The sequence below is a fragment of the Solanum pennellii genome, chromosome 6, assembly GCF_001406875.1.
Source record: "Solanum pennellii chromosome 6, SPENNV200".
Taxonomy (NCBI): domain Eukaryota; kingdom Viridiplantae; phylum Streptophyta; class Magnoliopsida; order Solanales; family Solanaceae; genus Solanum; species Solanum pennellii.
In genome coordinates, this window is record NC_028642.1 from 25,683,379 (window position 1) to 25,699,987 (window position 16,609).

Sequence of the window (16,609 nt, forward strand, 5' to 3'; positions counted from 1 at the left end):
GTGTGTGTGTGTGTGTGTGTGTGTGTGTGTGTATATATATATATATATATATATATATATATATATATATATATGTATCATATCATACATAGTTAGACTGTAAGCCTCGTTGCATCTTAGACTCAACATTAATAGAGTAGAATAGGGACATGAACCTTAACAACATAAAATAATAATCTAAGCTATTACATATTATTTTAATAAGAACTTGACATTGGAAATCCTTGAGTCATAAGGATCCCTTTCTTTGAACATGGAAGATCTATCCAAGCCCTTCACTTAGGAGACATCCTCTCGCAATCACCACCTACCCATTGTGTAAAAAGATAAGAAGAATGATATTAGTACAAGAATGCACTAAGTATGACAACCATGCAAAAGATACATTTCAAGAGGAAATTTAGTTTGAAATCATGCATCATGTCTTTTATTAAAACTTCATGAACATTTCTACAACAAGTACCATATAGTCACAAACTTCATATAGACATGTAAACTATTCACATTAGCAAATAGATCCACTTATCAACATTGTGAGGCACATTCACTACATACAACACATTACCTCTCCTATACCTTAAGTAAACCTCAAGTAATACTTAGCACAATGTATCACCTTAAGGTCACCCAAGATGGTATTTCATAAATATGCGTGATCAATAAAACCACATATAATTATAAGGTTATAAGCACTTCATAGGATGTAAGCTTCACTTAAGAACCATCACCTAAGACAACCCCCAAGTCACACTAGTACAATGCGTAGGTAGCATCCGATAATACTACTTACACCAAGTGTTTCTAGGAAGCCACCCTAAACTAGGCATATCATACTAAACAAGTCATAACACCTTCATTTATCACTAAACATAAGACCACATACTTCATAATATATATAAGGACTCATAGAAACCATCCTCACAACCTCTTCACAAGCTTACTTGTGAAATGTATCTCATACCTCCTCATATACTAAGTAAACTCATTTAGAAGTCATAAGTGCAATTCATGCATGGTCATAATTCATGTCTTGACATAGCAAAGTTACTTTAGCATGCATTCATACAATTCATACATAATATAAGTCTTTATCTCATAAGAGGCTCAAATCATATCTTTTCTTGAAGTCCACTAGTGCAATGCATTGGTAGGGTCCATAGTCCCACATATACTAAGTAAACTTCTCAAGGAGTTATGATTAGAGTTCATCTTTATATCTTAATTCATTTCTTAACTTTTGGGAGACATAGGCATACCCAACATAGACCATGTGAGAAATATGGAATCCGTTGTTTTACTTCCACACAGAAAAGAGAGGGTACTACTTGTCAAGGTATGACCTTCATACATAATAGACCTATGAGGGAACGTAGTTATGGAACATTGAGATTGCTACTAGAAACCTTGACTTGCTAAATGTGCAGGTTTCCATCTTATGAGAGAACATCTATGTTGGGAACCCGCACTTTCTAAACATTGAGGATCTTTTGTGGGATGCCGTACTTACTAAACGTGAAGGACCCACCCTCATTTTCATGTTTACTAAGTGCTAAGCTCAAACTCTTTTTTAAAACATATTTAAGCCTCTAGTTACATTAGTTCATAAAGTAAGCTTTAGGAGCTTGCTACTTTACACATCATATAGCTCAAAGATTTCTTAGATGAGAATATCCTTTGATCATCATAGAACCTACTAGTCATACCATCATGTGTTTGTGCCTACATATACGGGACCTACCTTCACATAAACACCTGTAGGTACACATGTTCATAATTGACTAATCATACACTTTACATGCATAGTAATAGATAAGGGTGCATGTGAGAACTATCCTCTCAATTTACATCATGAATATATCCTACTCATACATATACATGAGTGTATGTGTGTTCATATTGGTCATCATGATCATATAAGAGAAACAACCTAGATATTTAGGAAACCACACTCCAAGGATCATAACACATATACCATGTACCCCTCAAGTTATGACCAACTCATAAATAGAACACCTAGGGAATCTAGATCACACACCCACGTTACATCATAAGAGACAAGAGCATATTCAACATTAGAATAAAAGACTCCTAATATGCATAAGATCACATATTGATATAGGGTTCACATACGTAGGGGTCATGATACAAGAGTATTTATCTCAATAAGTCATATAGATCATACCTAATCCTAACATGATCATCTTGCATATATATAATAGCATACACACACCTAAACATGCAATTAGTATAGAAGACTATACATATAACTTCACATGTGTGATCATCATAACCATAGTTTATATAACATCATTTTGTCTTCAAACCATTCTCATCACATATAAGGATATACAAGAATGTAAACACCGCCATCATAAGTGGACCATACTAATCAACACAATTCAATATGTATTCTTAGATAACTAAAGGAAAAATGTTAACTTACCAAATCTCTAAGCTATGATCATCATTGATCAATTATACACAATTCATAATACATTGACATTAGGGAATATAGAACTAAGGAATTCATTGTAGTCTAAACATAATCTAATCATCAATATAAAAATAGGATCAACAAGACCCATATTATAGATAAATGGAGAGATTGAGGGAATCATGGGTTCCTCATGGAATTGGAATTAAAATCATGTTAAAACCATTTATTCATATTATATTCATCATTACAATGCTTTTGAAATTATTTTGACAATGAACTTAAGGAAAGATTGAAAGATAGGATTTTTGACCTTAGAATAATGTGTGGAAACCTTTGAAAGAAATCCACAGATGAAAGTTCGATTAAGCATAAAGGGTTAGTTCACCTTGAAACACGATAAGACCACAAAAAATTGGAGAAGAATTCGCTTGGAATCTATCTCCATAATTTGTTCTTGGGATAGTCTCCAATGGAAGTTTTGGGGGTTTCATATTTGGAAGGAAAGGTTGATTTGACGAATGAATTCTAAATTAGGTTAAGGGAATATAAAGTGACTTAAAATACCTAAAGACACCTAAAATAACAGTACATATTTTAATTAGGACGTGGAGTGAATATTGCAATTCACCCCTAGCGTGGCAAAGTCAATGCAAGAAATTGTGGTACAATCGACGTGCATGCCGGCAGATCATCGATGGAACGAAGGTGCCGTGCTTCACAACCGTCATTTGTGACACAGGCTACCTTGTTGGGTTCTGAGCTCACATGCCTAAGTCTGGAGCAATGACCCCAATCAACGGGGCGTAAGTCAAAGTACGGGGCGTCATTTGGACATTGCCTACGCAGTCCTTGGCCAGCCTTTGGGTCCTCCTCAAGGACCATTTGGTTGGTCCTTGGGTAGTCATTCCCGGACGTTTAGACTCTAAATACGTCTTGTAGATGTTAGGAACCTCCCTTATCAATTTAGACTAAAAAAACACTCCAACACAAGAAAAATAAACAAAGGCACACTAGCACACAACACGATTAGTTTCCAAACGTCATGGTCGTTCTTGGACGTTTGGCTTTTAAAATATTCAAAGTGACTATCACAAGTCGTGAAAATTTAACTAACATGTCATTACATCTTTAAGGAATATGTAAGTCTCTAGATATCTTAGTCCTTTTTTAGCATCTTGACAAACGTATTCAAGATCCAAACTTTACTATTCATGATAGAGACCTAACTTCTGAATTGGGAGGCTACCCCAACACACGATTTCTGATTTAAACTTGATACTATAACTAGAGAGATAACATCTAAACTAAGACCAACTCCCAAATTACGAACCCACCTTGACCTCGACACATGATGTGAAACAGACTTCCGAATGAGGACCGAACTGAGATTCGTGACTTCCATCAAAAGACCGACTTCCACATTTGAACTTGAACTTGATGCCTTAATTGGGACCTGAATTTCAAAGATAGGACCTAACCCTAAGACTTATTTCAGAATCCGGTATTCGAACTAGGACCAATTCTTAGCTTGACAACCGAACATGGACAAAACTCATGTTAGCATAAATGTGTATACAAAAAACTTGGAAGAACAACAATATTTAAAGTTGTTTAGTTCTGAATAATCCTATGTCCACCACAGAACAAGTGCATGTATATTAGTAAAGAAATGGGATAGATCCCAAATACATTTAAGAGAATTGTTTTACTATTTCTCTACTCTTATATATTTTACAATGAGTTTAGGATGACTTTAACAATGAAGAATCATCATCCTTTTACAGGTGGTCAAAACTTGGCTCCAAGCACAATGAAAAGAAATACAAAATTTGTCTTCACAAATTTTATCTTGCTCTCAAAGCTTGATTCCTAGCCAAGTAATTGACACATTAAATTTTCTTCTATTGGGCTTGACCCCACTAGGACCAAACTGACTTTTTCAGTCTCCACCTTGGTTTACGGTTTGAGAATGTGTATGAACTCGACAACTATTTTGTGACCTGAAATCTACTCTTTACCCAAAACCAGTTTCCAACACCCGACTCACATCACCGCCCAAACACCCAACCTAGAATTCAAATTGAAATGCTTACCTAGGATTTTACAACTAAGTCGAGGATCAACCCCGAGAAAATTCTACACTCGAGATATGGGTCTTGAATAAAGGTCGTGAGTTGGGTCCCAATTTGAGAATCATGAGCCGGATTCCAAACTATTATTGAGAATTGGTAATTAAGGTTTGATTTAGAGTTGTTGAGGTGTTGTGTTAGGGTTGCAACAATCTACAAGCAGAGAAAATCATTAGATCATCATTTTTGAAAGAATTATAGAAAATCATTAAACTTCTTAAAAATTAGCAAATATGTGAGGACTTACAAATTGGTAAAACTTCAAATAGAAATGACAAAAAAACTATGTGAAGACTACAAAAATTTCAAATATGTAGTAATTAACAAAGATTATTTTCAACATTTGCAATTCTAATCCACTTCATGACTGGTAATAAATCACACTTCATTATATAAAAAATTTATAATTTTTAATGAGCATCAAATAATGTAACTTAGAAACTAATGGAGCGAATCAAAAAATATTTTCTAGATTTTTTTTCAATTACAGAGTAGAATATATTTTTTTAAAATAGTTTCTAACCCGAAAAGTAATTCCGATTATTTATTCAGGAACCGACCCCAACGCGAAACCAGAAAAGAATGTTATGATCAATTTGGTATCTGACCCTTGAACATTACTTAGGACTTGACCCTGACTCTTGTTTAAGGACCTGATATTGGAACTAAGAACTGTTTTTGATCCCAAAACACAAAATGGGATACAACCCCAACACCCGACATAGGATCCGACTTAGGCACCCTAATATGTGACCCAACATCCAAACTGCAAAATCTTAATTACCGATTCTCGATAATAATTTTAAAAATTGGTAACTAAAGTCTCTTCTTGTAGATGGTGTCAACCCTAACCAAAGTTGAACTGTTAGTTATTGATGGTGATAAGATGGGTATATCATGCATATAAGTTTCTGTTACGATCTTTGTCTGATGTATTTAATCTTTGGTTTTTAGAAAATGGTGTTTTTTTTCGAGCTTCATATCCAAGTTCAAGACAATCATATCTGCTTTTATTATATGTTCTTAAATGGAATATAAATTTTCCTTCTAGGGAGAGGATTTGTGCCACTACTGTTTCTCAAAATTTTGAGCAGAGGAATCATCCTTCCATTGAAATTCTTCCTGATGAATTCCTCTTTGAGGTATTCAAACGTCTACCCAGTATCCAAGAGAAGTTTTTGTGCTTGTGTTTCCAAGAGACATCTTATTATTTTAAGCAGCATTCGCAGGGATGAGATTGTAGAATCTAACAGTATAGAAGGTGAAGGATCTCTTATCAGGTCCCTTTTTGGTATGAAGCCACAGATGTCAGACTTGCTGCTATTGACATTGGAACTCCAAATCATGGAGGCTTATCTAAGTTATACATTCAGGGGAACAATCCTTGTAGTGGTGTGACTGATACTGGTCTCACGACTGTTCTCGAGGTTGCTCTACCCTAAGAGATCTTTCCTTGTTAAATATGTATTTTGTTGGTGATAAAGGCTTATTTGAAATAGCTAATGGGTGTCATCTATTAGAAAAGCTTGATCGTTTCCAATACCCAATAATTACAGACAAATTTTAGTTGGACATTGCGAAGAACTGTCGCAATATGACCTCTTTAACAATATATTCTTGTTCAAACATAGGGAATGAGTTGCTCAAAGTTGTGGGTCAATACTGTCCGAAGCTGAAGATTTTAGTATTAAAGAATTCTTTACTCATTGAGGATATGAATTAGCAGCTCTATTTTATTTATCTGGTAATTTTTTTAACAGAAGTAACACTCTAGGGCCTATGTATCAGGGGATCTGTCTCTAGGCATACTGTTGTGAAAAACTAGAGACTCTTTCCTTCGTGAGATGTATTGGCTTGGAAAACTATCCATTAACTTTGGTGGCTTCTTGTCGTAGCTCACTAGCATCTTTCGCTTTTTGCAATTTTCATGGACTAGGCAATACTACAATTGATGTAGTAGGTGGACTGTGTCGCAAACTGACTCTTATAGATTTGAGTGGGCATCACAGAGTTGTTATTGAGGCACTTATCCCTCTTGTTAAAAAATGTGCAGCTAATTTGGTGGCAGTGAATTTATGCGAGTGTGTCAATATTACTGACATATCAGTTTTGACCATAGTTAAGCTGAACGGGGGATCTCTAAAGTTTTTGTTCCTATATGGTTTCAGGCATTTTACTGATGCAACATTAGTAGAAATTTTGAAGTGTTGTTGGATTCATAATATACTCGAGTTTCCAAGAGTGGAATCACCGATTCAGGGATTGAAACATTGGCCAGTGCTACAAAACTTCACTTGCAGAGCCTCTCACTGTCTGGTCGCCCTTTTGTTTCGAACAATAGCTTGACCTTCTTGCTCGATGTAGTTCAGAACCTTCAGGGCTTGAACATACATCATTGTACCGGAATATGCTTTAGAACTGTTGATGCACTTGTGGAGATAAATCCAAGTTGGGATATCCTTTCCTAAGAAGGTTCTCTAGATAGGAGAGACTTGTATATGGGTTTTATCTAGACTCTTCAGCTTTTTCTGCTACAGGGAAATACATTCAACATATACTTTGATTTTAAAGCAAGCATGTATTGATTTTCATTTGCTAAATTAGTGGAAGAATTAATGGGTATCAGTATTTCTCAATATTGTGGAATAAAGATAAAACGCTAAGTCGACTTCTCTACTTTGACATTCATCATATTCATTTTGTCTTTCCCAGATAAGAACACAAGTAAAATCCCCATACTATGCGAGTTTGTGTGTTTTAAGAGTAAATAGTAGAATTCCTATTTGAATTTTTCTTATTCCCAGAAAGCTCCTGTTGCATAATGAGAGTTAAGCCTAAAGAATTTGGACAAACTTAATTTTTTGCCTCTACACTTCTCTTTATGATAGATTTAGGTTCATCGAACTCTATTTATTTTGTCTCAATCATAAATTTGACAACATTTCAATGAAAATTATAATCACATTTAAGGAAAAAATTGACCAAGGCTCTTTCTGAGTAAATATAGAGGGCCACGTCTATATTTCTTTTGTACCTTTCCATTTTTAGCATATACTGATCATTTTATGTTTCACATTTATATTTTATACACTCCTGAGGTGCTTGAAGGCGCTTTACATGAACTCCACATTTTTTGTTAATGTACCCTTGTTAGCAAGCATCTTATAGGTAAAGTCAACTTTCTATGAATTCTCAAACATAGTTAAAAATGTATGCAGTACATTAAACTCCTCCAAAGTTCTCATCCTTGTTTAGTAGTTTGCATACATTTTCCTCAGCAATTTGAGCTTCCTTAAGAAATAGGATATCCAATTCAAATCAATGTTTGATGTTGGCCGCTTTTTTCTCAGTCCGCTTTCTTCATCTCCAGATGTTGCTCTCTCTTCTGGGAGTAATATATTGGAGTTTGTCTTCTTTGACGATCAAGTTCACCTAGGAATTTTTACGTGCTGGATAAAGAAACTTGCGGGTCTCTTTTGTTCTCTTTTTTAGATCTATCTAACCTATTTCGAGCAAAAATAGAACCAAAGTTATGTATAATTGAGCTATATATCTAGAAAAAAATTATTTTCATCTAGTTGGAGTTGTTCCCGAATAAAAATGTCTTAACAACTTCAATGCATCTGACAAACCTTACCACCGGAAAACCCACTTTCAAGTTCGCGCATGATTTCATAATATAATCAAAGTTATGTATAACTGAGCTATATATCTTGCAAATGTGAAAAATTATGTAATTAGGCATACTTGATTTATTTACAATATATCATTATAGCTAGATATTATGACAATATGTAACTATAGCTGCAATGTTGTTGTTATTTTCTCTCTCCTCTCTCTACACTCTCGATAACCTCTGTTCCTCTATCAATTCTCTTGCTCGCCTCTCCCCTCTCTATGTAAGCTTGCTTGCCTCTCTTCTCTCTCTCTCTTTCATGTCTTCCTTGCTTCTCTCCTCTCCTTTACTTCTCTCTCTCTCTCTCGCCTTTCTCTAACCTCCCCCACCCCCGCCCAATACAAATACAAACAACAGAAATAACTTATACAAATAACAATCTTAACATCCAATTATAGTTATACAAAAGAGAAGTCTTAACCATACAGATCCTCTTCAGTGATACAAAATATAAATAAACATGTATTCGCTGATTCAACACTCATACGTCATTCATAAAAATAATAACAATTAATTAATACAAATACAAAATTTTAATTTGATACAACATTCATACAATTGTTTATAAATACAAATTGTATTATTCGTTATACAATTGAGATAACATTGATACAAATTATAACAATTGATTATACAAATACAAGTGTCGAACTTGATACAATATTGATACAATTTTATTTGATGATACAATTTACTCATTGATACAAATTATATTCATTGGTAAATTTGTAATCATTGATACATATGCATACCAGTAACATATATACATGTGTCCAGAAGAAGAGGAGGAGTAGAAGAAGGAAGAAGAAGATGAGATAAATGTATAGTATTTTAGAAGTTATTATAGTGTTTATAAACTAATGTGTTTTTAGGACATATGTATCTTATAAAATATACATCTCTTTTAACTTTTTTAGGACATATGTATATTATAAAAATTTAAAGAAGAAAATGCACAAATAAACATAAAGTTGCATAAATTTCTTATAAAATATATAGCTCTTTAACTTTTTCCTTTATCGCAACTAAAATTTTATGTCCCATTATAAGTAGGTGTTTAGAAATAAAATCATATGGGGTATAACATGTGAATATTTATGCCCAAAAAAATTCATTCACAATTTTTTATTAAGTAAACTATAATAACAAAAATTAACACTTGTTTAGGAGGATTTATTGTCACTGACAGAGGGAGTTTAAACAATCATATATATGCGAAGGTTAATGCAATTAGTGCTTACTATTATTTATGTAATTTTTAACAAAGAAAGACAAATATGATTTCTTATTAAAAAATTAATGCATTAGTGAAACTATTTTATTTTTGTCGAGTTTATGTATTAAATCATTTTTATTACATAACTTTTATTTGCCTCATGCTTTGTTTAGGCCTAAATTAACACTAAAAACAAATTCATAGATTTTTTTTAAAAGAAAGAATCTGTATTTTAAAACATCAGTTTGACATTTTTTAAGGACTCCTAAAATATTAAAACAAAATATGGTTGTAACACCTCGTAACTCAACTCTTAGAATCCGAATATTTCATTGTACGTATACAACCTTGAACCAGGTGATGTCCTACTTGTGCTTATGATTTATGATTTATTCCTAAACTGAGAGGTGTATTAGAACTGGTTAGGGTCATAAGAGATCTCAAATACTATGTCTAGCATTATATCTTGTATTCAGGTTAGTAAAAAAAAGACATTCAGAAGTACAAAATAGATGAGATAAAAAGAAAAATGTAAATCCAAGTCCACATAAATTAATGTGTTTCCATACGATATTTAATCCCCTCACTGTAGCCGAGAGTGCAGATTAATCTCTGACAAGATAAAATTGATTAAACTGTTAGAGAAGTAGCGGTACCTCAAAATTCAATAACATCAGCGAAGGTAAGAACAGGTACAAGAGCAGATAGACTCAGTCGATCGATAATTTTGTTTATGATTGAAAATATATGCAGAGAGGGAAAAATTTTGTTGTTTTGAAAAACAAAAATAACCTCTTTTTTTATAGACAATTGCAGCAAAGGAACGCGACTGTTCGACAATTGTGTGAACGCTTCTGTTCAAACATGTCATTTCAGACTGTTGTGTCTTTTCAGAAAAAATTAATGGTTTTCTGGAAGGAACATATCCCATCACGAAAAACGATACCATTATACACGAATTTAAATAAACCCCATTACATTAAATTAATTTTGTTAATGAACTAACTAACATCCTGAATTAATTTATAAGAGAAATGAAATTAGAATTTAATTAATGAAATTGATCAAATAAATTTTGTCCAAAAATATTATCAATTAAAGACATCATTTGTCAAATCGAAATCAAAATACAAAGCCGAAACCGAAGCCGAAGCCGATGTCAAGGCCGAGCGAGCAATGACAATGGCGTGAGGGACACCTTCTTCTTAACTCTTTAAGAAGAAAATGAAGTGTTTTATATTATGAGGACAACACTTTCTCTTCTTCTACCAATATGGGAGAAATAACTTTTCATTTGCACTTTGCAAATGACATTTCAGTTTCCCTCCAAATTTGGTTCCCCCACTTTTCCATTTTCTCTTCTCTTTTCCCATTCACATTTTGCTAAAACCCAATAATCCCCAACATGAATGGGGAACGAATATTGTTAAACATTTGCACGAAAAGCTTGTGTGTCCTGTAAGTAAGGGTTAATCTCATCTGGATAAGTACATTTCCCGTTAAACTTTCCGTAGTGAACATATATCGGATATACTCAGTCAATCGGTAGATTTGATATCTTTGAACCATCAAACTTTGATGTATACCTAGACAACATAAGTGATACACTCAACCCTTGAATTGTTCTTATCTCTTTAGCTTTTTTAGGATATATGTATCTTATAAAAATTTTAAGAAGAAAATGCAAGAATAAACATAATATTGCAGAAATTTCTTATAAAATATATAGCTCTTTAACTTTTTTCCTTTATAGCAACTAAAATTTTATGTCAATTATAATAAGATGTTTAGAAGTAAAATCATATGGGGTATAACATGTGAATATTTATGCCCAAAAAAAATTAATTCACAATTTTTTGTTAAATAAACTACAATAACAAAATTAACACTTGTTTAGGAGGATTTATTGTCACTGACAGTGGGATTTCAAACACCCATATATATGTGAAGGTTAATGCAATTAGTGCTTACTATTATTTATGTAAATTTTGTCAAAGAAAGAAAAATATTATTTTTAATTTAAAAAATAATGTATTAGTGAAACTATTTTATGTTTTCTCGAGTTTATGTATTAAATCATATTTATTACATCTCATGCTATGTTTAGGCCCAAATCAACACTAAAAACAAATTCATATATTTTTTTTAAAAAGAAATAATTTGTATTTTAAAACATCACTTTGGCATTTTTTAAGGAATCCTAAAATATTAAAACAAAATATGGTTGTAATTCCTCGTTACTCTACTCTTAGAATCCGAATATTTCATTGTAAATATACAAGATTGAACCAGGTGATGTCCTACTTGTGCTTATCATATATGATTCATTCCTATTACTCAGAAGTGTATTTGAAGTGGTTAGGGTCATAAGAGAACTCTAGTACTATGTCTAGTATTATATCCTGTATTCAGGCTAGTAAAAAAAACATACAGAAATAGAAAATAGATGAAATAGAAAGAATAATGTAAATCCAAGTCCACATAATTTAATGTGTTTCCTTAAGATATTAATCCCCTCACTGTACCCGAGGCTGAAGATTAATTTCTGACAAGATAAAATTGATAAACCTGTTAAAGAAGTAGCGGTACCTCAAAATTCAATAACATCAGCGAAGGTAGGAACAGGTACAAGAGCACACAGACTCAGTCGATCGATAATTTTGTTTATGAGTGAAAATGTATGCAGAGATTTCAATGTTTTGAAAAACAAAAATTACCTCTTTTTTATAGCCAATTGCAGCAAAGGAACGCGACTGTTCGACAATGGTGTGAATGCTTCTGTTCAAACATGTCATTTAAGACCGTTGTGTCTTTTGAGAAAAATAATGGTTTTCTGGATGGAACCTATCCCATCACGAAAAACGTTACCAGTATACATGAATTTAAATAAACCCCATTACATTAAATTAATTTTGTTAATGAACTAACTAACATCATGAATGAATTTATAAGAGAAATGAAATTAGAATTTAATTAATGAATTGATCAAATAAATTTTTTCCAAAAATATTATCAATCAAACCCATTATTTGTCAAATCCAAATCCAAATACAAAGCCGAATCCGAGGTCAAGATAGAGCGAGCAACGACAACGACGTGAGGGACACCTTCTTCTTAACCCTTTAAGAAGTAAATGAAGTGTTTTCTATTATAAGGACAACAATTTCTCTTCTTCTACCAATATGGGAGAAATGACTTTTCATTTGCACTTTACAAATGACATTTCATTTTCCCTCCAAAATTGGTTCCTCCACATTTCCATTTTCTCTTCTCTTTTCCCATTCACATTTTGCTAAAACCCAATAACCCCCCACATGAATGGGGGACGACTATTGTTAAAACATATAAGTAAGGGTTAATCTCTTATGTATAAGTACGTTTCCCTTTAAACTTTCCGTAGTGAACATATATCGGATATATTCAATCAATCGGTAGATTTGATATCTTTGAACCATCGAGCTTTGGTGTTTACCTAGACAACATAAGTAGAAAAAAACCCTTGAATTGTTCTTAGTTCTCATTTTTTTTTCGTTTTAGCCATGAACACATCTCGATTAGTAAGTGCTTAGAGAACTGACCTTACCAGATTCTCCTTGATATGACCTACACTTCACACTCACATATTGTTTAATGAGAGCAAAAAAAGGTAAATTAGAAGCTAATGGAGCGAATGAAAAATATATTCTAGATTTTTTACCTACAAAGTACAATATAACTTTTACAAAATAGTTTCTAACCCAAAAAACAATTCCAATTATTGATTCAAGACCCGACCCCAACTCCGAACCAGAAGATAATGCTATGATCAATTTGGTATCTCACTCTCAAACGTGACCTAGGACTTGATGCCGACTCTCGTTAAGGACCCTGATATTCAAATTAAGACTTGATTTTTACTGCAACACACAAAATGGTATACAACCCCAACACCCTACCAGGATCCAACTTAGGCACCCTAATATGTGACCCAACACCCAAAATGCAAAATCTTAATCACCAATTCTCGATACTAATTTGAAAAATTGGTAACTAAATTCTCTGCTTGTAGTTGGTTTCAACCCCAACTAATGTTGAAGTGTTAATTGATAATGAGTTTTGGAAAATGTTTCTTATTTTTCTAGGGGTAAGTTATTTTCCTTAATTTTGAGAAAATAAGGTTATTTTGAAAAATATCTTCCAAAAAATTGAAGTCACCCAAAAATGAGAAATATTGAAATCGTACTAAACACAACGCTTGTTTCTTTATTTATTTTTTATTTTTTCTCCCCTCTTTCAAGAGATGGTTTATATATGACAATGATAAGAAAACATTTAGGTATATAATGTATATAAGTTTCTATTCTAATCTTTTTCCGATGTATTTAATCTTTTGTTTCCAGAAAATGGTGTTTTTTCCGGAGCTTCATATTTATGTTCAAGACAATCATCTCTGCTTTTATCACGTGGTCAAAATTGGAATTTAAATTTCCTTCTAGGGAGAGGATTTGTGCCCACTACTGCTTCTCAAAATTTTGAGTAGAGGAGTCATCCTAACATTGAATTCTTCTTGATGAAAGGCTCTTTTTTGGGAATATAGTAAGATTTAATGGGAAAGGGAGACAAAATGGAAAGAAAGGAACTTGGAAAGTTGAGAACTTGAAGAGTTGGGAACTTGAAAAGTTCTTTTATGCTTTGGTGAAAAGGAATTTCTCCCTCATTGGTGGTGGAAAGAAAAATAGAAGAATATAAATATAAAGACACTCCTATTAATTGTTAAAAAGGTTAAAAAATGGTCCCCCTTGTGTTGTCGTCATCGTCGCTAGCTCGACTCAGCTTTGCCTTTGACACTAGAAAATGATCCAGAGATTATTTTTTGGACAATGTTTTTTTGAATTCTTATTTAATTAATTAAATTAAATGACCAAAATATTTTTATTAATTAGTTTATAACCGAAACATTTTCAATTATTTAGTTGAGATTAACTGAAATGTTTCAACTTTTTAGTTGATTAACCGAAATGTTCCAACCCGACTTGGATCCGCGTGACACGTTTTATTTAAATCATTTCCAGGTTTTATTTTGAATTTCCCACCGTTGGAAATTACTATTCTGAAAGGTTTCAACTTTTAGAAACAACCATGAATGTTTTAAAGACCGAAAACTTTCATGAATGGTCGTATGGATTTTGAAGGGATTAAAACCTTTCAGAACCAGCTCCTCTTTGGCTATAAATACCACTCTATCTTCAGACTTTTTCTTATGAAATTTTGTGATTTCTTTTTCTCCTTCTGAACAAAGTTTCTTCATGTACTTTATTATTGTTGAGTGGCTCGCTTACATCAACGTTTTGGGTATCAATACACTGGTGATTGAGATCATTCTATCCTGAAAGGACATATTCTAAATCGAAGCTCGGATACTAGAGAGGGATAATTTCCTCAAGGGGACACTGTGCATTCAGTGGGATTTATCTTTTTCCATTCTAAATTTTCCGAATTTTGGTATGTTTATAGATTTTCGTTTTGTGAATTATTTTCAATTCTTCTATTCCTACTGATTTATTAAACTTTTGTAACTTCGTGTTTCTACAAAATTATTAAAATTAGTAATTCTTTTTTACTAAACATAAATTGACAACAATTTAAGGAAATTATTACTTAATTTTTAATCTGTGTTTCTGGTGGAGGCAAAAACCATTGTGATTTTATACTCCTTTAAGTCTCCAATTCTAAGTTATTGCCTACTAAGTCTGTATCGATTTTGTTTATCAGAAATGATGAACAACAATGTTACAGTCGTTGTTGCTGCATCAACCCGAACTGTTGTTCCACCAACAGAGAAACTAGGAAAATTCTCTAGTGTGAATTTCAAAGGATGGCAACAATGGGTATTTTTCTTGCTTACCATTCATGGTATGCATAAATTTACCAAAGAAGAAACTCCAGTACCTTTTGCTGCTGAAATGCCAGACAGAAAAATTCATAATTATTAAAGCATGGGAAGAGGCAGACTTCCTATGTAAGGGCTAAATTCTGAATGCTTTAGAGGATGACTTATATAACATCTATACTGCAATGAAAATTTTGAAATAATTGTGGGATGCGCTTGGGAAGAAATTTAAGACAAAAGATGCATGCTTGAAAAAGTGTATGGTCACAATTTTTTTAGACTATAAAATTGTAGATAGTAAATCAATTGGATCACAATTGCAGAAACTTCAAATTATTTTCCATCATCTTATTGCTAAAGATATGGTAGTAAATGAACTTTTTAAAGTGGCTGCAATGATCGAGAAGCTACCTCCTTCATGGAACGACTTCAAGAACTATCTAAAGCACAAGTGTAAGGAAATTAAGCTTGAAGATCTTGTGATTCATCTCAAGATATAGGAAGACAACAAAACTGCCGAAACAAAATCTCGTAAGAGTTATAAAATAAGTGGTGTTAATATTGTTGAAGAAGCTCCTGCCAAAGATAACAAGAGAAGGAAGTCAGACAGACAAAAGTCGGAGCAGACCAAGAAGAAATTGTAGGAAAACTATTACAATTCTGGTTAGGCTGGTCATAAGTCTTTTGGTTGTCGTTCTCCAAGAAAGGACAAAAGACAAAGGCAAAGGCAAAAGTCAAGAAAACATCGTGGAAGAGAGGGAAGATACAGATGACTTTTGTGCAATGATCTTGGAGTGCACTTAGTTGGAAATCCTAAGGAGTTATTTGTTGAAGCAGGTGACACACTGCGAAATAAGCCTTTGCAATGTACACTCCTGCTGAGTTCGATGAAGATTTGTTCATGGTAAGCACAACGACAACATGGATTACAAGAATTGGGAAAGTAATGTTGAAATTAACATCCAACAAGGTGACTTTGAAAAATGTTATGCATGTGCCTACTATTAGAAAGAGTTTAGTTTCTGATGCACTGCTCGGACGGGGTAAAGTGTGTCCTAGTTAGTAACAAAGTTGTAATAAGTAAGAATGTTATGTTCATAGGAAAGGGCTACCTCAATGAGAGACACTTCAAACTGAATGTAATGGTTGTTGACATCATTAATAATAATTATGCTTTTGTTTACTTATTGGAGTCAAATGATTTATGGCATGCTTATTTGGGACATGTAAATTACAAAGCCTTGCAAAATTAGTTCATTTAGAAGTATTGCCTTATTTTAAA

The 16,609-nt window shown here is 33.0% G+C and overlaps 1 pseudogene; it reads left to right on the forward strand.

Moving 5' to 3' along the window:
* LOC107022203 overlaps positions 1 to 7,034 on the forward strand; it is a 19,519-nt pseudogene extending 12,485 nt beyond the window's left edge.
* Positions 7,035 to 16,609: the final 9,575 nt, after the last annotated feature.